At 44.5% G+C, this 26242-nt stretch overlaps 1 protein-coding gene across 1 annotated transcript in view; it reads right to left on the reverse strand.

Moving 5' to 3' along the window:
• LOC134358098 (atypical chemokine receptor 4-like) overlaps positions 1 to 2355 on the reverse strand; it is a 40170-nt gene extending 37815 nt beyond the window's left edge. The window contains exon 1 of the mRNA XM_063070070.1: positions 2047 to 2355. The gene's annotated coding sequence lies outside the window, so the exon portion shown is untranslated. The remainder of the gene's footprint in view (positions 1 to 2046) is intronic.
• Positions 2356 to 26242: the final 23887 nt, after the last annotated feature.

The raw sequence follows: 26242 nt of genomic DNA on the forward strand, positions 1-26242 counted from the left end.
AGAACAGAAGGAATTTTTTTTTTTTAGCCAGAGAGTGGTGAATCTGTGTAAGGCTCTGCCACAGACTGCAGAGGAGGCCAAGTCTGTGGGTATATTTAAAGCAGAAGCTGATAAATTCCTGATTAGTTGGGGTCTCAAGGGCTATGGTGAGAGGGCAGGTGTAAGGGGTTGAATGGGATCCAGGAACAGCCACGATGAAATGGTGGAGAAGACTTGATGGGCTGAATGGCCTAATTCTGCTCCTATGCCTTATGGTCTTCCAATTAACTTTGGCCAGGATCTTTCTCATCTCTGTAGGTACCGTCAATTAACTGTAATATTGATATATCTGATTTTAGCTTCTTCTACTGCAAGGTGAGTTCTATCATATTATGATAGTAGGTACCTTTATCTTAAACTCTCTAATTAAGCTTCCTGAGATTCTTTAGATTCTTAAAAAAATTTCATTCAGACTGCTGGGTAAATTGCTAATAGCTTGCATGATTTCCTCACAATCTGGTATTGGCTGTGTTAGCCTGTGTTAGATAAACATCCTGCATTTACTTCCTGAGGCTTCCACTAGTTCCTGTTCCCCTACTCCAATGTGCTTGCAAGCTCATACTGACCCCTGGTTAAAACATCACCTCAATTGTAAATTCCTTGTCCCTGTTTGCAAACCTCTCCATGGTCTTATCCATCCAATATCAGGGATATTTGCAAGGGTAAAACATTCTGTGTTCCGAAGTTTCAATGTTCTGATTGTTCTTTGCAGGGTGTTTCACCTGAGTCTTCAGCTCTCAGTTTCATTGCCGAAACCTGTCTACGTCTGCTCACTTTAAGACATTTCAACTTCTTTGTGCAAACATCTCTCATTGGCTTGACAGCCCCTTGAAGCATCTAGGACCTGTTTTTGCCCTCTAAAAGGGCAAAACAGAAATCCAATGTTGTTCTTGAGAAGCATATCTTCTGTTTACAGGAAGATAAAACCAGGACTCTTGAAACAGCAAGGCTTAGAATATTATTGTGCTGATAAATACCATTGATACTGATGTGTAGGTCAGTTGGATGAATGGGGTAGATTGAATGGTTTGTTTCTGTGTTGTGTGACACCCTTGCTCAAGGTCAGACATGTTTTCTAAAATAAACCAGCAGGTCAGCTTCCCTTTAGTTAAAACAGATGAGGTAATGGCTAGAAATTATTTTGTTTAAACCCAGAAAGATGGCAACAAGCCTCAGCCTGTTTGTTATTTTTTGGCATTGAGACAAAGACTTGGTATTTCGCGAGTCTGATTAAAATACATCTTCACATTGTGCCTAAAGCACTAAACTGTGTACTGTTTCAGCGGGACAGCCTTCCCGAATGCCCCCATTAAAGATTGCACGTCGGCATATTTATACAAACGACATAGTAACCGGTCTATATCTACACCGCCTGCATTTCGTTTTCACACAAGATTTTAATCTTGTGATTTAACCATATCTGAAAGTAAATTGCAAAACACGCTAACGACAAGAAAGAACGCTTATTAAAAATCGCTCTTCATATTCATTTCGTTAAAAATTCTACCAAGTATGTTTCTTTTCTGTGACGAAATATTTTAAGCTAACTTTTCCAAGATTTTCAAAGCAACGTGTTTTATTTTTTTTATATAAATATTGTGTATATAAAATGCCAAACACAGAAAAAGACCTAACACCCCGAATATTTCTCAAAATAACAAGCTGCTGGAGGAATTCAGCAGGTCAGACAGGTGAAAAGCCTCAGCCCGGAAACGCCGGCTGTCCATTTCCCCCCACGGGGGCTGCCTTCCCCCCTGAGTTCCGTACCTACGGAAAATAGCGCCCCTGTCCAAATATCTGACACCCATCCTTCAGGTAACTTTACCATAACATCTGAGCTCAAAAATGCAAGCCTTGCCCCAGGTTCCGGCGCAGTAGTTTTTGGTGTGTCTATCCGGAACACTTACTTCAGGCGAATAACCCCCGGCCACACACTGAACTGTACCCAGTTTTACCCATTCCCAATGGTCTTTTAAAGCAGAAACGAACTATTAGCAGGATGCTTACCAAACTCAATTCTCTTCTGCTTATTTCCCGCTAAGGAGATGTTTCCTCGCGTGTCAGTCTGTGCCGCTGCTGTTCCCTGACCCGGCTGAAGCTGCTGTGTCCTTACCGAAACAAACTTAAAAACTGTCCGAATTGATCCAGTGGAACGGATTGTGTCCGCTGAACTCGGACCTGATGGGGTTTCCGTTCTGCTCGTAGCGCTTACTTGAGCGGAGGCTTTGGCCACTCCCGCGTTTGCCAGGTCGTCAGCTCTCGGTGATCTCGGCAGCTGCCTTACCTTCTGTCTGTCTGTCTGGCTGCCGCTGTCCCGACTGCTGTACTTGCCAAGAGTGCACAAAGCAGACGCGCGCAAACCAGCCTCGAAACGAACTTCGGGGAAAACTGGCCGAGGACGCGCACACTCTGCTCAAAAGTACATTATGATGGAACTTTTGAAAGATCTTCATCATAAACTTTCCTTTTCTTGGAAGATTAGATGTAACTCTTTGATCGCTGCCTTTTTGTTTATATACGTAATTACTGATTTGTTAAGTGCATACACGTTATTACTTATGTACTTAATTATTGTGCATGCAAACTTAATCAACTGCTCCGAGAGGGATAAAAGCATTCGGAGGATGTTACTGAGCCGGAGGGCTTGAGTAATGAGGAGAGGCTGGATAGGTTAGGGCATTTTGTGTAGGAGGCCGAGGAGGGCCTCAGAGAGGTTTATAAAGTGATGAGGAAGTACAGATAAGGCGAATACCCAAAGGATTCCCCTTGAGTCGGGGAAGCGAAAACTACAGTACATAGGTTTAAGGTGAGAGGAGAAAGATTTAAAGGGGGTTGGAGGAGGAAGTTGTTCCCACGGAGAGGGGTGGATATGTGGAACCAGTTGTCAGAGAAGTGATTGAGGTGGGTGCAGTTATGACATTTAATGGGTTTCAATAGGTACATTTAATGTCAGAGAAGTGTATACATAGAATATAGAACACAGAAATCTACAGCACATTACAGGCCCTTCGGCCCGCAATGTTGTGCCGACCATGCAACCTACTCTAGAGACTGCCTAGAAGTTCCCTAGTGCATAGCCCTCTGTTTTTCTAAGCTCCATGTACCGATCTAACAGTCTCTTAAAAGACCTTATTGTATCCGCTTCCACCACCACCACTGGCATTGCATTCCACGCACCCACCACTCTCTGTGTGAAAAACTTACCCTGACATCCCCTCAGTACCCCTTCCAAGCACCTTAAAACTGTGTACAATATACATCCTGAAATTCTTTTTCTTCACAACCATCCACAAAAACAGAGGAGTGCCTCAAAGAATGAATGTCAGTTAAATGTTAGAGCCCCAAAGTTATCCCCTCAGCTCCCCCCTCCCACACATAAGCAGCACTAAAGCAACGACCCCTCTCCCCCGCCAGCAAAAAGCATCGGCACCCTCCACCGAGCACTTAAGCATGCAGCAAAGCATCAATAAAGACACCGACTTGCAGTACCCCAAAGACTATTCATTCACCTGGTAATTTGACATGACACAGGCTCTCTCTCTCTCCCTAATAGGGGAAAAAGAGGTGTGCCTATTTCACAGCAAGAGGGGAGACATAACAAACAATGCACTGATTTATGATATTAAAAGTCTGTTGCGTCGCTTTTTCCGAGCTCTGTGCTGAAAGATCTCAGGTCCCTGGGCACCCAGCCAGCAGCCAGCTCACTGCTTTTCATCTTCTGATTACTCCTGTGACACTCCTGTTTTCTGCAGTGGCACTGACCTCGAATCTGCCCACCTCCAGGGCCACGAAATCCCGGAACCCTGAAGGCACGCTACTCTTCTAGGCCGCATCCTTGGCATATCGAAAAACACCCAGTCGTGAGATCCCGAGAGCAGGTCCCATTCCCACAAGGAACCGAAGTCAGCGTGTAATTCCAGGTCAGGGTCTTTATAAGAACCATGAAAAGGGAAAAAGAGATATTAAAGATAGAAATAGGCAATTGGACAGGTTTGTAGATAGGAAAGATTCAGAGAGCGATGAACCAATCACAGTAACTCAGACGGGCAGTTTGGTCAACATGGATGAGGTGGGCAGTGTAAAGGACTATCAAACGATACAACGTGGCAGCCTCTGACTCCTTATATCCGAAACAACGATTACCCTTTGTAAACTCCAGCTCATTCAAACTTTGTTGCCTCTGTCCTAGCTCACACCCATTCACCTTCAGCCTCATGCTTGCTGACCCACATCTGGTCTGGTCCAGCAGTTCTTACATTTTAAAATTTCTGTGCCCTTTTCCAAATCCCTCCACCACTTTCCCTTGACCAGCTGTGAATCTTCTCTCCATGAGCTTAATCCACTTCAACATCTCCCCACCACTGCTTCACACATCACTGGTGACAAATCTTTAGCGGTCTGATCTCTGGACTCCTGGAATTTACTCAGAAATCTTTCTATCTCTCTGGTTCTCCTCTTGCAAGACACACCTTGAAATCTACCTCTTTGACCAAGCCGCTGTCTCGATCTCTCTCCTCCATCTGCTATTACCCATCCTCATCAAGATCCATCTACCACTTGCCAGCACTTGCTTCAGCTCTTCCTCATACTCTTCATTCTGGCTATCTCCCCTATACTTTCAGTCCAGATGACGGGGCTCAACCCAAAAGTGTCTGGTTTTGTCCACAGATTCTGCCAGACCTACTATGTTCTTCCAGCACATTATTATTTTCCTCTTTGTCCAAACTGTTGGCCAACTGTCTGAAAGTATCCTTCTTGGCTTCCACATTAATTTCTGTCTGCTGTGACCCAGTTTCATGTAATACATGCAAGCTGTCGCTAAAGACCAATGTATGTGTTGTTATGGGCGGTAGCTGCAACCTGCCTTCAGCCTGTATTTTGTAAAGAGCTCACAGAAAACCTATTATACTTTACAAGATTCAATGCATTGCTATTTGAAGTCTACTCTAGATTCCCTATTTTTTTGTACACTAAGCTGCTTCAACTTTTGTATTTTTGTGGTTACTGTGGAATTTTGTTCTCCATAATTAGTGAAGGTAGGGCAGCTGATTACTGAAGAAGAAACAGATGCCTTGACATTTATGTGGAGCCTTTCAATGTAACAGATATTCCAAGGCATTTTATGGGAATAAAGCAAAATAAAAGTTCGTGCCAAATTAAGATGAAGTAGCAAAACTTGTTCACAGGACAAAAGCAAATCTGAAGGAGGGATTCCAGAAGTGAACTTATTGTTTGCTGAAGGCAATGGTGAGGCAGTTCAATTTGGGAAACAGCAAGAGGTAGTGACTAGTAAAACTTTGGAGGGCTGTAGTGAGGAGGCAGTTACATGGAGAGGGAGGGTGTGAGGCAACGGAGAGACTGGAAAACAAGGCAGAAATTTCTAAATTTGAGACCAACCATAAGTTAGCCACTGGGTAAAACAGATGGCCTTGATTGCACTTTCGACTGCCCTAAGGAGAAGGGGACCAGCCTCAACATTCAAGTGTTACCTCCTATGAAGTGAATTGTGGAGGCATCAGATTTAATTGGAGCATCCGCAGATTCCAACAGCCATTGGTGTGGGGAGGAAATACTCTGCACTTTGCACAGACAGTTGGTGTGAAAATCTTGCACAGTGCTTCCTCCTGGGCTCATACACCTACTTTGCTGTCATCTCCCCACTGCCCGTCTGCAGCGATAATGGTGGAGATTACTGCCTACCTCCAAGCAAGATAGAAACATAGAAACATAGAAAATAGGTGCAGGAGTAGGCCATTCGGCCCTTCGAGCCTGCACCGCCATTCAGTACAATCATGGCTGATCATCCAACTCAGAACCCTATACCAGCCTTCCCTTCATACCCCCTGATCCCTTTAGCCACAAGGTCCATATCAAACTCCCTCTTAAATATAGCCAATGAACTGGCCTCAACTGTTTCCTGTGGCAGAGAATTCCACAGATTCACCACTCTCTGTGTGAAGAAGTTTTTCCTAATCTCGGTCCTAAAAGGCCTCCCCTTTATCCTCAAACTGTGACCCCTCGTTCTGGACTTCCCCAACATCGGGAACAATCTTCCTGCATCTAGCCTGTCAAATCCCTTTAGGATTTTATATGCTTCAATCAGATCCCACCTCAATCTTCTAAATTCCAACGAGTATAAGCCTAGTTCATCCAGTCTTTCTTCATATGAAAGGCCTGCCATCCCAGGAATCAATCTGGTGAACCTTCTTTGTACTCCCTCTGTGGCAAGGATGTCTTTCCTCAGATTAGGGGACCAAAACTGCACACAATACTCCAGGTGTGGTCTCACCAAGGCCTTGTACAACTGCAGTAGTACCTCCCTGCTCCTGTACTCGAATCCTCTTGCTATAAATGCCAGCATACCATTCGCCTTTTTCACCGCCTGCTGTACCTGTATGCCCACTTTCGATGACTGGTGTATAATGACACCCAGGTCTCGTTGCACCTCCCCTTTTCCTAATTGGCCACCATTCAGATAATAATCTGTTTTCCTGTTTTTGCCACCAAAGTGGATAACTTCACATTTATCCACATTAAATTGCATCTGCCATGAATTTGCCCACTCACCTAACCTATCCAAGTCACCCTGCATCCTCTTAGCATCCTCCTCACAGCTAACACTGCCGCCCAGCTTCGTGTCATCCGCAAACTTAGAGATGCTGCATTTAATTCCCTCATCCAAGTCATTAATATATATTGTAAACAACTGGGGTCCCAGCACTGAGCCTTGTGGTACCCCACTAGTCACTGCCTGCCATTCTGAAAAGGTCCCGTTTATTCCCACTCTTTGCTTCCTGTCTGCTAACCAATTCTCCTCCCACATCAATACCTTACCCCCAATACTGTGTGCTTTAAGTTTGCACACTAATCTCCTGTGTGGGACCTTGTCAAAAGCCTTTTGAAAATCCAAATATACCACATCCACTGGTTCTCCCCTATCCACTCTACTAGTTACATCCTCAAAAAATTCTATGAGATTCGTCAGACATGATTTTCCTTTCATAAATCCATGCTGACTTTGTTCGATGATTTCACCGCTTTCCAAATGTGCTGTTATCACATCCTTGATAACTGACTCCAGCAGTTTCCCCACCACCGACGTTAGGCTAACCGGCCTATAATTCCCCGGTTTCTCTCTCCCTCCTTCTTTAAAAAGTGGGGTTACATTAGCCACCCTCCAATCCTCAGGAACTAGATAGTGAGACAAAATAATGACAGGGATTTCTGCGACCCCTTTTGCAACCTTAGGACATCCCAATGGTGTCACAGTCAACCATCAACTTTGTGGATCTATGGGAAACAAGACATCAAATTTGTATATAGCAATTCTAAACAGATAATAATTGATGGTGAGATAATCTGAATTAGTGAAAGTGCAATGAGAAATAAATATTAACCAGGCACCAGGATAATTCAATCCTTCTTTGGGATCTTACACATTCAGCTGAGTAAACCGATACAGTATAATAAGGCAACAGATCCATCAATGCATCATTCCAAAACATTTGGCAATGCAGGACACTTTTACTGGAAACTTAAGTTGTAATGCTCAAGGTTCTGGAGCTGGGCAAGAACACACAATCTACTGACTCAGAGCAAAGGTTTGATTTTCTGAGCCCCAGCAGATGAGACATAGCTAACTGAGGCATGATTACAACACACAGGAAGGCTAAAACATGGAAAAGTATATTGGAACACATTCAAAATGTTACGGTCACTGACGAACTCAAGTGCAGGAATCACAGAGACTTCAGCAAATCAAACAAAACACAAGATTTATTTCAAAAATTAACCAGTAAAACTAACAAGAACTCAGGCAAACTATACAGGATCTTGAGAAACTGAAATCACTGGCGATACACAGAAGCACTGAGTCAGAGTTTCACCAGACCAGGATCCACAACAACTGAGCAAAGAGGGGTTGGTGACTCCCTGTGAAATACGCCCTGGAGCATGTGGGAATGCAGGACCCGCTGTCCAGACAAAGGGAGAACCCCCAAAGAGGCATTGAAGATACTGTGCTAATTCAATTCTCCCAAATTGAATAATGGTGATAAACACAAAGAGAGCACAATTCCCATGATCCCAAATGAGACACCTGCAAAACAAAGTGAGGACTCACAGCTAGTCCAAAGACAAACAATTAGACATAACAGATAAACAATCCAAGGAACACTGTGCACTCACGAGGTGACACTGATATAATATTTCTCAACCCCTGGTTGTGACACAAAATTATAACAAAATCCAGAAGTGTGGGCTTAACTTCAGAAAAGTTCCCTGATATTACTTCAGGCTTGTATTAGAAAGCTGGATCTATGAACAGCCCTGGAAGTAACCATGGTGATTCACTGTGTGATTTGTAAGTGCTTATTTAATTTTATTTATTTATTGAGAGACAGCATAGAACAGGCCCCTCTGTCCCCTCGAGCCTCGTTGCCCAGCCCCTCTGTATTTAACCCTAGCCTAATCACAGGACAATTTACAATGACCAGTTAACCTACCTCCTTGTCCGACTTTGGACTGTGGGAGGAAACAGGAGCACTTGGGGAAAGCCACATGGTCACGAGGAGAACTCTTATAGGCAGTGGCAGAAACTGAACCTGGGTTGCTAGTACTGTAAAACGTTGTGCTAACCATTACACTATGTATTGCCCCATGTGCTGGCCATATTTCCACAGGATGCTTTGTAAAACATAAATATTTGACCTGATAGAGGTGTATAAGATAATGAGAGGCATTGATCGTGTGGATAGTCAGAGGCTTTTTCCCAGGGCTGAAATGGCTAGCATGAGAGGGCACAGTTTTAAGGTGCTTGGAAGTAGGTACAGAGGAGATGTCAGGGGTAAGTTTTTTACGCAGAGAGTGGTGAGTGCGTGGAATGGGCTGCCGGCGACCGTGGTGGAGGCGGATGTGATAGGATCTTTTAAGAGACTCCTGGATAGGTACATGGAGCTCAGAAAAATAGAGGGCTACAGGTAACCCTAAGTAATTTCTCAGGTAGGGACATGTTCGGCACAGCTTTGTGGGCCAAAGGACCTGTATTGTGCTGTAGGTTTTCTATGTTTCTATTTATTGAAAGTGAATGAATTCTGCAGTAAATCTTGATCTTTGATTTTGTGAAGTTCAATAGATTTCTGGGTTGTGATAATGAATTTCTGTAGCAATAGATTCAGCTTCTTACACTGTTTCAAAGATAACATACGAGATAGTTGTCCTTGGAAATAGAACAGTTCACACATTCTGCTCATTAACTCTGTGCCTTTGTGTTGTATGGTTACAATTTGTCTTCTTCTTTCTCCACTGAAACTGTTTGCAGATTTACAAGGATGCTGCCGAGATTTACGGCCTACATTATAGGACATCTTAGCACTTTATCTCCCGTAACCTAGGAGATTGAGAGGTGATTATAAAATCATGAGGGGCACCAATAGGGTGAATGCCCTCAGGCTTTTCCCAGGGTTGGGGAAATCAAGATCTAGAGGGCATAGGTTTGAGGTTTAGAGTGAATGAAGTCACCGGAGAGAAGTACTCATGGACATGAAGCAGCCTGAGAAAAATATCACAAATAAGCTAACAGCCTTTGCGGGGAGGGGGGAAGAGAGCCTCTGACCTACATTGGAGAAAACATCTACCTGCTGAACAGAACCCACTCCCATTTGGATAAGCAGGGCAGTGTTTGATTTCTCAAGTGCCTTCAATACCATACAGCCCTCATTGTTGGGGGAAAAGCTCCGTTCAATGCAGGTTGGCACTTCCATTGTATCCTGGATAATGGACTAGCTGACTGACAGAGCACAGTCTGTGCGGCCTCAGGGCTGTGTGCCAGACATGGCAAAAGCAGTGGGGCGCCACAGGGACTGTATTGGCTCCCTTACTGTTTACCCTGTACGCCTCGGACTTTAGATACAAAACTGAGTCATGTCATCTGGGGAAATTCTCTGATGACTCAGAAATAGTTGGGTGTATAAAGGGAGGACAGGAGGATGAATCCTGGGCTCCAGTGGAGGACTTTGTCAAATGGTGCAAGCTGAATCATCTGCAGCTCAGCATCAGTAAGGCAAAGGAGATGGTGATGGACTTTAGAAGCCTAAGCCTGCACTGCTCCCTGATAGTGAGGATGTGGATGTGGTGAGGACTTACAAGTACCTGGGGGTGCACCTGGATGACAGACTCGAGTGGAGCACCAGCGCAGAAGCTGTGTCCAAGAAGAGCCAGAGTCACCTCTACTTCCTGTGGAGACTTGAGGTCCTTTGGCAGGCCTCTCCTTCACATGTTCTACCAGTCTGTTGTTGCCAGTACAACCTTCTACATGGTGATGTGCTGGGGCAATGGCATCAACACGGGTAATGCCAATGGGCTCAATAAACTGATTAGAAAGGCTGTGTCTATTATGGGAGTCAAACTGGACACACTGGAGGCTGTGGTAGAACAAAGAATCCTATGACTCGGCCTGAAACGTCGACCGCACCTCTTCCTATAGATGCTGCCTGGCCTGCTGCGTTCACCAGCAACTTTGATGTGTGTTGCTTTTTGTGCTAAGGATGGTATCTAAGTGAAATGAGCTACCAGAGGAAGTGATTGAGACAAGTGCAATAACAACTTTAAAAGACAGCTGGACAGGGTATATGGATGGAAAGTTATGGGCCAAACGCTGGCAGATGGGACTAGCCTGGAAGGTCTGCATGGACCAGTTGGGCCGAAGGGCCTTCCTCTGCATTCCTTATCTCTAAGTGTCAATCAATGTTTAGAAACATGGCATTCAGCCATTACTGTTATACAGTGAAGGCAGAAAGAGCAAACACAACTCACACAGTCATTTGAGTTTGTGTGCAATTTTTTCTGCCTTGTTGAGATAGTAAAAATTATTTTGATAGCACTGACCTAGCACGGGGTGTGTTTTGATAGTCACAAGAGGGAAAAAGAAAGAGTGGGATATAGTGGTAGGGAGGTTAGATCAGGAAGGCAGGAAGGGCATACGGGTGGAGCAAAGTGGACTGGTTGAAGTGAATTGCTGTTTTTGAAATGTACTTCTCAAGTCACTAACAGTAACATTATTCTACACATGAGCTCCTCCGTAGAAATTGCTCAGAACATACCATCTGCTATTGAGTAGTGTGGATATATGGTTTGTATATCTCACAATGAGGGGAAAAGGCAGTAAAACTCTCTCAGATCTTCAGAATACAGAACATAGAACATAGAAATCTACAGCACATTACAGGCCCTTCGGCCCACAGTGTTGTGCTGACCATGTAACTGACTCTAGAAAATACATAGAATTACCCTACCACTAAGCTCCATGTACCTATCTAAGTGTCTCTTAAAATATTATTGCTGCTTTTGTACATATTCTTCTCTATGAGTCTTTATGGTTTGAAATATTGTGCACAGATCTGGTTTTCCAACTGAAGGGAGAAAATGCTTGCGATTGGAACCAAGCAAAGGTTTAAGTGATTGAGTTTCGGGACGGGGTATTGAGCAAATTGGGGTTAGAATCCACAAACAGGGACATCTTTATGTTAGTGAGACCTAATAATTAAATTGATCACAATTGAAACAAGACTTGGGATACTGCAATCTGTTTGGTCCCCTTACCCACAAATAAATCTATGGTTACACAGGAGGCAATTAAGATTTACCACGGTCATTCCTGGGATGAATACATAAGATGCTGGAGGAACTCGGTGGTTCAATCCACTGAAATCTGCAGTCTCTTGTATCTCCATAATTCCTGGGATGAGAGTATTGTCCTCCCAAGACGTACTTAAGATCTTGGAAGGTTTTTGAGGTTCAAAGCAGAGACTCATTTTTTTGGATAGTAAAGGAATCAAAAGATATTGGACCAGTACGGGAAGTGACGCTGAGGTGAAGGAACAGTCATTATCCTACTGAATAGTGGAACAAGCTCAAGGAGCCATGTGACCAACTGCTTCTCTGGATTCTAAGTTCTTATTTAACCAAACAACTATTGTCTGAAAGCTCAACCAGTCTTTCTGAGTTACTTTATCATATTATGAAAGTTTGGGAGTATTTTTTGCTGTCATTAATCCAGATTGGTTAAAGTCATTCACATATTTGTTTATTTTACTGGTAATGGGTGCAGGAAGATGTTGGTATATCTAGGGAAGGAAAAGTCAGATCATTACAGACAAAACTCTTTCACAGAAGTGTAGGTGTGAAATTACACAGATTGTGTTAAAGACATGGAGGGGAGGGGTGTGCGGCTGGAAGATCAGCCTTGAAGGCATCCTTTCACTCATGTGACTTCTTTTAACAATTGTTTTTGATGCACACGTTGGGGCCTTTTATTCTCACTGCAAGAGTGGAACTGTGAACTTTGCAAAGGTGTGGAATTTCCTTCTCCTGTGTTAATTTGCTGCAGTAGTAGTTCATACAGTGGATTTCCTGGATATTGCACTTATAAAACTTAGCAGGTTGGGTTTATTGTTGCTAATTTGAAAATTCCATTTGCCAGTCTGCCGAAGAATGGAAAACGCTCACCAAGGCATCCAAGGTTCTGGCAAGGTTGGAAATGACAGTTTGTTTTATCTTGAACCAGGAGTGTTGTCTCAGGACATGCTTCTTAAGGAGAAATCTCCTCAGCTGGGACATAAATCTTTGGGATTCTTTACCATTGCAGCCTGAGAAAACTAAGAGAGATGGGGAATAGATAGAAAGTGAAAGGGCAACAGGATCTTATTAAATGGCAGAGTGGGTCTCCACTTGTATGTGTGGTCTCTTCTCACTCTGCCAGTCATCCACACTGCCATGCCTGGTGTTAGTTGGTTTTGTGTGCTCAACTGCGCCCGGTTAAGGGGAGATGTTGAGTGAGTCATCAAATCCAAAATGGAAGCTCTGATATTAAATTATTATATCTTGCTCTAGTTATCATTAATTTCAAGGTAATTATGGAAAAGGATAGGTCTGGTCCTTGAGTTGAGATTCTAAATTAGAGAAAGGCCAATTTTGATGGTATCGGAAAGGATCTGGCAAACGTGGATTGGGACAGGTTGTGTTTGGCAAAGGTGTACTTGGTAAGTGGGAGGCCTTCAAAAGTGAAATTCTGAGAGTACAATGTTTGTATGTTTCTGTCAGAATAAAAGGCAAGGATAACAGGTTTAGGGAACCTTGGTTTTTGAGATATATTGAGGCCCTGGTTAAGAAAAAGAAGAAGGTGCTTAGTGGGTATAGGTAAGCAGGAACAAATGAGGTACTTGAGGTGTATAAGGAATGCAAGAGAACATTAAAGAAAGAAATCAGGAGGGCGAAAAGAAGGCATGAGGTTGCCCTAGCAGACAAGGTGAAGGAGAATCCTAAATGCTTCTCTAGATACGTTAAGAACAAAAGGATTGCAAGGAATAAAATCAGTCCTCTGAAAGATCAGATTGGTAATCTATGTGTGGAGCTGAAACAAATGGGGGAGGTCTTAAATGGATTTAAATGTTCTGTGGCGCCTTCCTTGAGGATTTCTGCTGGAATTCCTTCAGGTCCAGTGGCCTTGTTGTTCCTCAACTTCTTGCAAGCCATTCGCACCTCTTTGATACTCGGAGGCTTACTCACATCCTCCGTCATAGGTCGTTGTGGGAACTAGTGATGACTTCAATGTCAACAGTGGTGTTATGATTAAGTAGCACCTGGAAGTGTTCCTTCTATCAAGAACTGATGGCACTATTGTCCGCGAATCATCTTTGGAGTGGGCCACGATGGCTTGGACCATACACTGCCTTGATGGCAATAAAGAAACCCCTGATATCCCCAGAGTCAGCATGACTTCTTTATTTCACTGATTCTTTATTTCCATTACTCTGCACTGGACTACAGCCTTCACTTTGGAGTGAGCTTCTCTTTTAGCCTTGCGGTTGATGTCCTTTTGCCAGGCACAGAAATCTTCCTTTTTGTTGTTGATTAGCTCTTCCATTTCATTGTCATTTTCATCAAACCAGCCTTTGTTTTTCCTGGTCTTGAATCCAAGTGTCAAGAATGGTGGTCTTCAGTGTGGTCCAGTGTGCTTCAGTGGCCTCCGGATCCTGCTCAGGGAGCCTTTCAGAAAGGGCAGCCTGCAGATCTTGCACCTTGGCCGTGTCTTTTAGGCTCTTGATGTTGAACCTGGGATGGCCCAGCAGCTCCTGAATGGGGCTGCTCAGTCATGGGGGCAGCTGCCCAAAAGCTCAATCGGCCTCAGTTTAAGAGCAAGACACTGTACCTAACACACACCACCTGTGTGCCAGGTTGTGGCTGGGAGCTCCCAGGTTTCTGTGTCCTGCTCCTGTCACACAGGGATTTGTCCAAGATGGTCGATTGGATTACCAAACCAGGAGGAGTGCCTGTGCATGAGTTCTTTTAACGTGCGGAGACCGGTGCACAAGCAGCCACCACATGGTCCTTGACAGAGAAAGGGCCCGAATCCAATGGATGGAGACCAAGACGACTGGGAGTCCTCTTCTGCTGCAGCCTCCTCTGCCTTTGCAGCCGTTGTGGTGGTCCTCATAGTTCTGTGATTCTGGAGACTCTAATTTACCACCATCTTCTGCCTGCTCTGCCGGCGAGGTCTTCATTGGGCTGTGCTTCATCTGGATCCTCCCCCTTGACCTTACCGCTGTGGGTGACCCTACACGACAAGGTGGCGGTACCCCTGAGAGGAGTCTATATATTGAAGAGAGGCCAAGCAGCAGTGAGGTCGAGGACCCTGTACAGATAACAGAGGAAGAGGCGCATGCTGTCTTGAGACAAGTTAGGCTGGATAAGTCCCCAAGGTCTGAAAGTGTGTTCCCTCAGACCCCTTGGGAGGCAAGTGCAGAAATTGTGGGAGCCCTAGCAGAGATACATACTTAAAGCATTGCAGGAGTGTTGACAAAAATTGACACGAGTGTAATCACTTCTAATGTACACTTCATTTCCCCAGCAAACAAAAGGTGACGTCGTGTATCTATCAGAAAAAAAACCATCCCCAAAACGTAATAACGTGCAATGTAACACGTAACGTACACGGTGAACACAACCCTTAACAGTCTGAAAGAATTATACCTAATGGAATTAAGGAGCCCCTACTTACGCACCCTCCCCCCGAAATCACCCTAGCAGACAAACTCCAATGAGCAGGGGTTGCAAAACTCGACTGAACCTCCTCCTGCCTTCACAGGTAGGTTCCAGGGAGGAGGAACAGTCAATGACAGAAGGCCCGGAGATGGGAGGCCGGCCCTGGCGCGGGGGTTGTGCCACTTCCACTGGAAAGCCCAGGACCAAACAGACAGGCTTGGAACGATCCACAGAAACACTGTTTGAGATCCCTCCAAAGGCCAGCGTGAAAAGCTTATCCCCTGCTTCCAACACGCGGAACGGGCCGTCATAAGGCGGCTGCAAGGGACCCTGATGTCTGTCACGACGCACAAACACATATTTCACCACAGCAGAACCATGCTGTGTCGTGGGCACTGGAATGAAAGTTTTGGCGCCGTCTATAAAAGCCGACCGCTGCTGTGAAGCCGACCAGGGACCGACCGTGGATGTTGGGAGAAACTCACAAGGGTTGCCCAAAAACGAGCTCTGCAGAAGAGGACTGAAGGTCCACCTTAGGGGCTGTTCTCAGGCCCAGCATACCCCACGGTAGTCTGTCCACTGAACAACTGTCACTGAGGCACGCACGGAGAGCGGCTTTCACTGAACAGTGGAACTGCTCGCACAGACTAACACCTGAGCGTGATACACTGTGGTCCGCTGCAGTTTGACGCACAGATCACAGACAAAGCTCGGACATAAACTGCGTCCCTCAGTCTGAAGAGATATCCAGCCGGACTGAGAGATTGATGAGCCACCTCTGCAGCTGAAATGGATGACAGTGGCTCTGCCTCCGGCCGATGTGTGGTTCAATCAACCGTGGTGAGGAGGTGGGTAACCCTTTAGGATGGGCAACGGACCAACCAAATCCTCATTCACGTGGTCAAACCGCCGCTCAGGGACCACGAGAGGAGCGGTGTCTCGATACACCTTCACGTGTTGACACGCCAAACAAGCACTAGTCCAGTCCCTGACGTCCTTCTTAAGCCCGTGCCACACAAACCTTTCTGTCACAGTGTCTACGATGCCCTCCGGCCCGAGTGAGAAAGCATCACCAGCAGCTCGCTGGTACAACTGGCCGGGGTCGCCCCATTGACACGTCTCACAGTAGTGAAACGCCGCTGTCACTGAAAGCAACGTCCACCAGTTTCAACCCCGTGTCTGCCGAACGCAGAGCCTGCACGCTCGGGTCTGAAACCTGGCCTGCCGCCATCTGAGCGTAGTCCGTGCCCGAATGGACAGCACCAGTGAAGGACTGGGAAAGAGGTAACACTTCCCCGTGACGTGCTGGAATGTCTGTGGTGAACTACTCTGAAATAAAAGAAAGATGGCACTGCTGTTAGGGACTTACGATCCATAAAAACCGTGAATGGATGACCCTCTAGGAGAAAACGAAAATGCTGCACTGCCAAGTACAGGCCGAGAAGCTCACGGTCGAACATGTTGAACTTGTGCTCGCTTGGGTGAAGCTGACACCTAAAAAAGGCAAGAGACTACCAAACACCGCTGGCTAACTGCTCGTGCACCACGCCGACCGCGCAGTCCGACACGTCCGTGATGACAGCGATTAGCACGCCCGGGAGGGGGTGCACCAGCAATGTTGCTTAGTGTTCGAGAATGCCTGGACCTTTCCTCTGTCCAGTCCATGGCATGCGTGGCTGCTTTGGCCTTAAGGGCCTTGTAGAGGGGGCACATGAGCTGTGCTGCTTTGGGGAGAAAACGGTGATAAAAGTTCACCATGCCCAAAAACTCCTGCAGGGCCTTAACGGTGACTGGCCGAGGGAAGCGCTTAACGGCCTCAACTTTAGCCAGCAGGGGAACTGCCCCCGCTGCATTGACGCAGTGTCTGGGGAAATCGACCACGGACAGTCCAAACTGGCACTTCGCCGGGTTGACAATAAGATTGTGCTGACTAAGGTGTTCAAAAAGGGTTCTCAAGTGTAAGAGATACCCGTCCCTAGAAGAGCTGGCTACCAAAATGTCATCTAGGTAAACAAACAGGAATGGCAAATCTCTGAGATCACTGTTCTTGAGGCGCTGAAAGGTCCGGGCTGCGTTCTTTAGCCCGAATGGCACTCAAAGGAACTCAAGCAAACAAACGGTGTGATGACAGCAGATTTAGGAACGTCACTTGAGTGGGCAGAGGCCTGGTGATAATTGTGAACGAGGTCCACCTGCCAGAGAATAATTTTCCCTGCCAGCCGGGCAGAGAAATTCTGGACGTGCAGGATTGGGTATTGGTCAGGGGTCGTGGCGTTGTTGCGGGGTCAGGTATCGGTCGGGGTCGTGGCATTGTTGAGGTGGTGGGAATCGCCACGTGGATGCTATCCGCCCCCTGGTTTCCACACAATGTGAAGAGGGAAGCCCATGGACTTTTTCCACTGAGGTTGGGTGAGACTAGAGGTCATGGGTCAAGGATGAAAAGTGAAATGTTTAAGGGGAACATGAAGGGAAATTTCTTCTCCCAGAGGTGGTGAGAGTGTGAAACATAGAAACATAGAAAACCTACAGCACAATACAGGCCCTTCGTCCCACAAAGCTGTTTTTCTCAGCTCCATGTACCTGTCCAGGAGTCTCTTAAAAGATCCTATCCTATCCGCCTCTACCACCGTCGCCGGCAGCCCATTCCACGCACTCACCACTCTCTCCATAAAAAACTTACCTCTGTACCTATTTCCAAGCACCTTAAGACTGTGCCCTCTCGTGCTAGCCATTTCAGCCCTGGGGAAAAGCCTTTGACTATCCACCCTATCAATGTGGAACGAGCTGTCAGCACAAGTGGTGGATGCAGGGTCGATTTCAATCTGTGAGAGAAATTTGGATAAATTTGGATATGAGAGGTATATGGAGGGCTATGGTCTGAGTGCAGGTTGATAGAAGTAGGCAGTTTAATGGTTTGGCATTGACTAAATGGGCTGAAGGGCCTGTTTCTGTACTGTAGTGTTCTATGACTTTATGACTATCATAAACTGCGATCTCTCAAATCTTTAAGTGATAATCCACCCTTCCTGGGGTCAGAATTTTGTCTGTGCACAGCACCGCTGTGGAGTTCTGACAGCGGAACCACCCAAGCTAATTTTGTTTCCATCCACTCAACATTTTATGCATATTTATCATGGTTTGCATTTGTTATCTTTTTAGGCACAAGCAGAATTAGTTACCATGGACATACTGGAAGTGTAGATAATCTAGGTCCTAAGAGTATTTGGGTGTAGTAATGACCTTTATTTATTTACTTCAGCAAAACAGAAAGCTTTTGACATAGGAGCTGACGATAGTCATGACCCCAACTGTATAATACAGGATATCAGTGGGTAGGATTGCCTTGGTATGTAGGAGCAAAAGTAATATAGAAATAGCATTAACTGTACATACTGTATTCATTACCATGTCTTTATTTTCTGTTCAGTGGAGAATTTCTGATAGGAGCGGCTGTTGCAAATTTGTACCTCCTCCCAGTTCAAACTAGGGTGGCTTGAAGAATCTATTGTTCAGCAGAAAATGGGAAACTGCTCTGTGGGGTATAACAGTTGATAGGCAATAGCTCGCTTTTAAATAAGTAATACAGAGTTTGCAGCAAATTTATTTCTTTAAGTCAGGAATAATCATTCAGCATGGATCACAGAGAAGTTAATGACAGTATTAAATCCAAGAAAGTAACTTGTAACGTTTCCACAGAAAACCAATAATGCTGAGGACTGGGTGTGTATTAGAATTCAGTGAAGGAGGGCCAGGAGATTGATTAAAGATGTGGAAGTAGGAACCTGTGCTTACCCAAAACAGAAGGGCAGACTAGAAGGGCTGCCTTAGGTACGTAAGAAGAGAAAGACAAGTGATTATAAATACGAGTCCCTCACAGAGACAGGATTTATGATCAACAATGAGCAAATGGCTGAGGAATTAAACAAATTCTTTGTGTGTGTCTTCAGAGAAGAAGACATAAAATATTTCCCAAAGAGCCTCTACAAATGAAGGAATCAAGTAAATAACTTTAAATCTAGGGATATGAAGGGGCCTGAAAAAATGGATAAATTCCAGAATTTTGAAAGGGGTGACTGCAGTCATGAAGATAATCATCTAAGATTCTATACATTCTGGACTGGTTGCTGCAGCTTGGAGGACAGCAAATGTGCACTCATTTCTTAAGAAATGAGAAAGACACAGAACTTCCAGTTTGTTAACCTAACGTTCGTGGTAGGAAAATTGCTAGAATCTATAATTTAAAGTTGTGATGCCAAAACACCAAGAAAGAAATGATCTGATTGATCAGAGTTAACAAGCACTTTTGAAAGAAAAGTCACATTTGATGAATCTACTGGAGTTCTTCAAGAACGTGTCTGATGGAGTAGTTGAGGAGGAACCAGAGATTGAGCTGAATTCAGATTTAAGGTTGGTGAACAAAACGATGGAATTGGGATAGAGTGATTAATATTCTGGTCTGGAGCAAGTTGGCTAGCAGGTAGAAGATAAAGCGTAGGAATGAAGAAATGGATCTTTCTCAGCCTGGCTGGATGTGGGGTATCATAACCTTCGGTGCCTGATCTCAACTAGTCACAGTCTGAGAAAACAGAACATAAAACCTTCACATCTGTTGAATACATAAATCTAATTGGGAATGTGTTAGTGATAAGGATGCAAAGAGTCTTTAATGTGATATATGCACAAGGTAAGTGAACAACAACATGGCAAATGGTGTATAGTGTGGGGAAAATGTGAGGTCATACACTTTGGTTGAAAGTAACAGAAATGCTGAGGATTTTTTAAAAAAATGGTGAGTGATTGGAAAATATTGGACATTCCCAATCAAAGACTAACTGTAGGTGTCACATAGAATGTATGCCACTAAAAACTAACATGCAGGTATAGTGGGCCATTATGAAGGCACACATATGTTAACCTCTATTGAAAGAGATTACTTATGTATTACTTATTTAGAAGTGAGCTATTGCCTATCAACTCTTATACCCCACAGAGCAGTTTCCCAGATTCGTCACCACTGTTGAAAGAGGATTTGAGGCCCATAATTTTTGTGTTTCTTTTGTATTTTTTTGCCTGAACTTGTGACGTGTGATTCCCAAAGGAAAACTCAGATCTTTTTATCGAACAACCCCACTGAAAATGCAGTAACTCCTTGCCCTATTTCTGAGACAGGGTTGTGTGCAACTTGGAAGGGAGCATACAGGTGGGGTCCCTGGTTCGAGAAGTGCATTGAGAAGCCTGGACGAACAACTGCAGTGAACTTTGTACACGTAGCGAGCTCTGTGCAATTGTGGTAGAAAAAGATGAGTTGATATTGGAATTGGTTTAGGGTAGTAGATCAAGTCACTGGCTTTGCCTGGATGGTGCTGAATTCCTCCAGATCCTTCGTATGTTGCTGGAGACAAGCTCCCTTGTGAGCTGGGAAGTACATGGCCAACATGAGGTTATGTGAAGTTATCCACCTTGTGCACAGAACAGAAAAGGTAATGGTGAAAAACTGGGTAATGATGATGTTCAGAGGGACCAAGATGTCCTTGTAGAAAATTTACTGAAAATCAACAAACAGATATGGCAAGCAATTAGGAAGACAAGTAGTATGTCTTGGGAAGGTGAAAAGTCTGAAGATGGATAAGTCAACTCGACCAGTTGGACTACACCTCAGGTTTCTGAAGGAGGTAGCTAAGGAGATTGTGGAGGCATTAGTAAAGATCTTTCAAGAATCACTAGATTCTGGGATGTTTCCTGAGGACTGGAAAATTGATGATGTCATAGAAACACAGAAAACCTACAGCACAATACAGGCCCTTCAGCCCACAAAGCTGTGCCAAACATGTCCTTACCTTGGAAATTACCTAGGGTTACCCATAGCCCTCTGTTTTTCTGAGCTCCATGTATCTGTATAGCAGTCTCTTAAAAGACCCTTTCGTATCTGCCTCCACCACCGTCACTGGCAGCCCATTCCACATTCTCACCAGTCTCTGCGTACAAAACATACCCCTGACATCTCCTCTGTACCTACTTCCAAGCACCTTAAAACTGTGCCCTCTCATGTTAGCCATTTCAGCCCTGGGAAAACGCCTCTGACTATCCACACGATCTATGCCTCTTATCATCTTATACACCTCTATCAGGTCACCTCTCATCTTCCGTTGCTCCAAGAAGAAAAGGCCGAGTTCACTCAACCTATTCTCATAAGGCATGCTCCCCAATCCAGGCAACATCCTTGTAAATCTCCTCTGCACCCTTTCTATGGTTTCCACATTCTTCCTGTGGTGAGGTGACCAGAATTGAGCATAGTACTCCAACTGGGGTCTGACCAGGATCCTATATAGCTGCAACATTACTTCTTGGCTCCTAAATTCAATTCCACGATTGATGAAGGCCGATACATATGCCTTCTTAACCACAGAGTCAACCTGCATATCAGCTTTGAGAATCCTATAGACTCAGACCCCAAGATCCCTCTGATCCTCCACACTGCCAAGAGTCTTACCATTAATACTATATTCTGCCATCATATTTGTCCTACAAAAATGAACCAGCTCATACTTACCTGGGCTGAACTCCATCTGCCACTTCTCAGCCCAGTTTTGCATCCTATTGATATCCCGCTGTAACCTCTGACAGCCCTCCACACTATCCACAACACCCCCAGCCTTTGTGTCATCAGAAAATTTACTAACCCATCCCTCCACTTCCTCATCCAGGTCATTTATAAAAATCACAAATAGTAAGGGTCCCAGAACAGATCCCTGAGGCACACCACTGGTCACCGACCTTCATGCAGAATATGACCCGTCTACAACCACTCTTTGACTTCTGTGGGCAAGCCAATTCTGGATCCACAAAGCAATGTCCCCTTGGATCCCATGCCTCCTTGCTTTCTCAATAAGCCTTGCATGGGGTATCTTATCAAAAGCCTTGCTGAAATCCATATGCACTACATCTACTGCTCTACCTTCATCAACGTGTTTAGTCACATCCTCAAAAAATTCAATCAGGCTCATAAGGCACGACCTGCCTTTGACAAAGTCATGCTGACTATTCCTAATCATATCATGCCTCTCCAAATGTTCATAAATCATAAATGTTCATCTTCACCATCAACTTACGAACCATTGAAGTAAGAGTCACTGGTCTATAATTTCCTGGGCTATCTCCACTCCCTTTCTTGAATAAGGGAATAACATCTGCAACCCTCTAATCCTCCAGAACCTCTCCTGTCCCCATTGATGATGCAAAAATCATCACCAGAGACTCAGCAATCTCCTCCCTTGCCTCTCACAGTAGCCTGAGGTACATCTCGTCCAGTCCCGGAGACTTATCCAATTTGATGCTTTCCAAAAGCTCCAGCACATCCTCTTTCTTAATATCTACATGCTCAAGCTTTTCAATCCACTGTAAAGCATCCCTATAATTGCCAAGATCCTTTTCCGTAATGAATACTGAAGCAAAGTGTCCTTTAAGTACCTCTGCTGTCTCCTCCGGTTCCATTCACACTTTCCCACTGTCACACTTGATTGGTCCTATTCTTTCACGTCTTATCCTCTTGCTCTTCACATACTTGTAGAATGCCTTGGGGTTTTCTTAATCCTGTCCACCAAGGCCTTCTCATGGCCCCTTCTGGCTCTCCTAATTTCATTCTTAAATTCCTTCCTGCTAGCCTTATAATCTTCTAGATCTCTATCATTACCTAGTTTTTTGAACCTTTCATAAGATTCTCTTTTCTTCTTGACTAGATTTTCAACAGCCTTTGTACCATCCTTTTCCTGTCTCATTGGAACATACTTATGCAGAACGTCACACAAATATCCCCTCAACATTTGCCACATTTCTGCCATACATTTCCCTGAGAACATCTGTTCCCAATTTATGCTTCCAAGTTCCTGCCTGATAGCTTCATATTTCCCCTCACTCCAATTAAATGCTTTCCTAACTTGTCTGTTCCTATCTCTCTCTAATGCTAAGGTAAGGGAGATAGAATTGTGATCACTATCTCCAAATTGCTCTCCCACTGAGAGGCCTGACACCTGACCAGGTTCATTTCCCAATACCAGATCAAGTACAGCCTCTACTCTTGTAGGCTTATCCAGATATTGTTTCAGGAAACCTTCCTGAACACACCTAACAAACTCCACCCCATCTAAACCCCTTGCTCTGAGGAGATGCCAATCAATATTTGGGAAATTAAAATCTCCCACCATGACAACCCTATTATTATTACACCTTTCGAAAATCTGTCTCCTTATCTGCTCCTTGATGTCCCTGTTACTATTGGGTGGTCTATAAAAAATACCCAGTAGAGTCTTTGACCCCTTCATGATTCTAACTTCCACCCACAGAGACTCAGTAGATAATCCTCCCATGGCTTCCTCCTTTTCTGCAGCCATGACACTATCTCTGATCAACTATGCCACACCCCGACCTCTTTTGCCTCCCTCCCTGTCCTTTCTGAAACATCTAAGGCCTGGCACTCTAAGTAACCATTCCTGACCCTGTGCCATCCAAGTCTCTGTAATGGCCACAACATCATAGCTCCAAGTTCTGATCTACGCTCTAAGTACTGAGTTATTCCACTCTTCAAGAAGGGAGGGAGGCAGAAGAAGGGAAATTATAGTCCTGTTAGCCTGACTTCAGAGATTGGGAAGATGTTTGAGTCTATATATTAAGGATGAGGTTTCAGGGTACTTGGAGGCACATGATAAAGTAAGCCGAAGTCAACATGGTTTTCTAAAGGGGAAATCTTGTCTAACAAAGTTGTTGGAATTTTGTGAGGAAATAACAGGCAAGATAGATGAAGAAGAGTGAGTGGATGTTGTTTATTTGGATTTTCAGAAGGCCTTTGACAAGTGAATGTGAAGGGGCTGATGTTGGAACCACTTCTTTTTACATTGTATGTCAATGATTTGGATGAAGTTTGTGGCCAAGTTTGTGAATGATATGAAGATAGGTGGAAGGTCAGCTCGTGTTGAGGAAGCAGGGGTTCTGCAGAAGGACTTAGATAGACTGGAGGAATGGGAAAAGAAGTGGCAGGTGGAATATAATGGAAAGAAATGCATGGTCATGTTGTTTGGCAGAAAGAACAAAGGCTGGTCTATTTTGTAAATGGGAAGAAAATTAAAAATCAGAGGTGTAGAGGGACTTGGGAATTCTCATGCAAGATTCCCTGAAGGTTAACTTGCAGGTTGAGTCAACAGTAAGGAAGGCAGATGCAATATTACCATTCATTTCTAGAGAACCAGAATACAAAATAAGGATATGATGTTGAGACTTTCTAAGACAAATGGTATATAAAGGGTAAAAAAGAGTCAAGGATAGATATAGGACGAATACAAAATGACACTGGAGATATGGTAATGAGAGACGCAGAGATGGCAGAGGATCTGAATGCGTATTTTGCATCAGTCTTCACAGTGGAAGACATCTGCAGTACACCGGACATTTAAAAGTGTCAGGGAAGTGAAGTTTGTGCAGTGAAAATTACGACTGAGAAGGTGCTCAGGAAGCTTAACGGTCTGAGGGTGGATAAATCTCCTGGACCTCATGGAATGCACCCTCGGGTTCTGAAGGAAGTAGCTAGAGAGATTGTGGAGGCATTAACGATGATCTTTCAAGAATCTATAGACACTGGCATTGTACCAGATGACTGGAAAATTGTAAATGTTACTCCACTATTTAAGAAGGGTGGGAGGTAGCAGAAAGGAAACTATAGACCTGCTAGCCTGACATCAGTGGTTGGTAAGTTGTTGGAATTGATTGTTAGGAGTGAGATTACGGAGAACCTAGAGGCACATGACAAGATAGGCCAAAGCCAGCATGGTTTCCTGAAAGGAAAATCCTGCCTGATGAACCTACTGCAATTCTTTGAGGAAATTACAAGCAGGGTAGACAAAGGAGATGCAGTAGATGTGGTGTACTTGGATTTTCAGAAGGCCTTTGACAAGGTGCCACACATGAGGCTGCTTACCAAGATAAGAGCCCATGGAATTACAGAGAAATTACTAGTGTGGGAGGAGCATTGGCTGGTTGGCAGAAAACAGAGAGTGGGAATAAAGGGATCCTATTCTGGCTGGCTGCCGGTTACCAGTGGAGTTCCACCGGAGTTGGTGTTGGGACTGCTGATTTTTACAATGTATGTCAACGATTTGGACTATGGTATTAATGGATTTGTGGCTAAATTTGCCGATGATACAAAGGTAGGTGGAGGAGCAGGTAGTGTTGAGGAAACAGAGAGCCTGCAGAGAGACTTAGATAGTTCAGGGGAATGGGCAAAGAAGTGGCAAATGAAATACAAATGAAATGGAACGTGTATGGTCATGCACTTTGGTGGAAGAAATAAACGGGCAGACTGTTATTTAGTTGGGGAGAGAATTCAAAATGCAGAGACGCAAAGGGGCTTGGGAGTCCTTGTGCAAGATACGCTAAAGGTTAACCTCCGGTTGAGTCAGTTGTAAAGAAGGCAAATGCAATGCATTTATTTCTAGAGGTATAGAATACAAGAGCAGGGATGTGATGTTGAGGCTCTATAAGGCACTCGTGAGACCACACTTGGAGTATTGTGTGCAGTTTTGGGCTCCTTATTTTAGAAAGGATATACTGACATTGGAGAGGGTTCAGAGAAGATTTATGAGAATGATTCCAGGAATGAAAGGGTTACCGTATGAGGAACATCTGGCAGCTCTTGGGCTGTATTCCCTGGAGTTCAGGAGAATGAAGGGGGAATCTCATAGAAACACTCTGAATGTCAAAAGGCCTGAACAGATTAGATATGGCAAAGTTATTTCCCATAGTAGGGGATTCTAGGACAAGAGGGCACAACTTCAGGATTGAAGGATGTCCATTTAGAACAGAGATGTGGAGAAATTGCTTTAGTCAGAGGGGGGTAAATCTGTGAAATTTGTTGCCAGGAATGGCTGTGGAGGCCAAGTCATTGGGTGTACTTAAGGCAGAGACAGATAGGTTCTTGATTAGCCAGGCCATTAAAAGGTTATGGGGAGAAAGCAGGGGAGTGGGGATGACTGGAAGAATTGGATCAGGCCATGGTTGAATCGCGGAGCAGACTTAATGGGCCAAATGGCCTACTTCTGCTCCTATACGTATCTTATGGTCTTATGGTCTTATGGACATTGGTCAAACTGCACTTGGAGTATTGTGAGCAGTTTACATC

Source organism: Mobula hypostoma, chromosome 17 (genome assembly GCF_963921235.1).
Source record: "Mobula hypostoma chromosome 17, sMobHyp1.1, whole genome shotgun sequence".
In the NCBI taxonomy this organism is placed as follows: Eukaryota; Metazoa; Chordata; class Chondrichthyes; order Myliobatiformes; family Myliobatidae; genus Mobula; species Mobula hypostoma.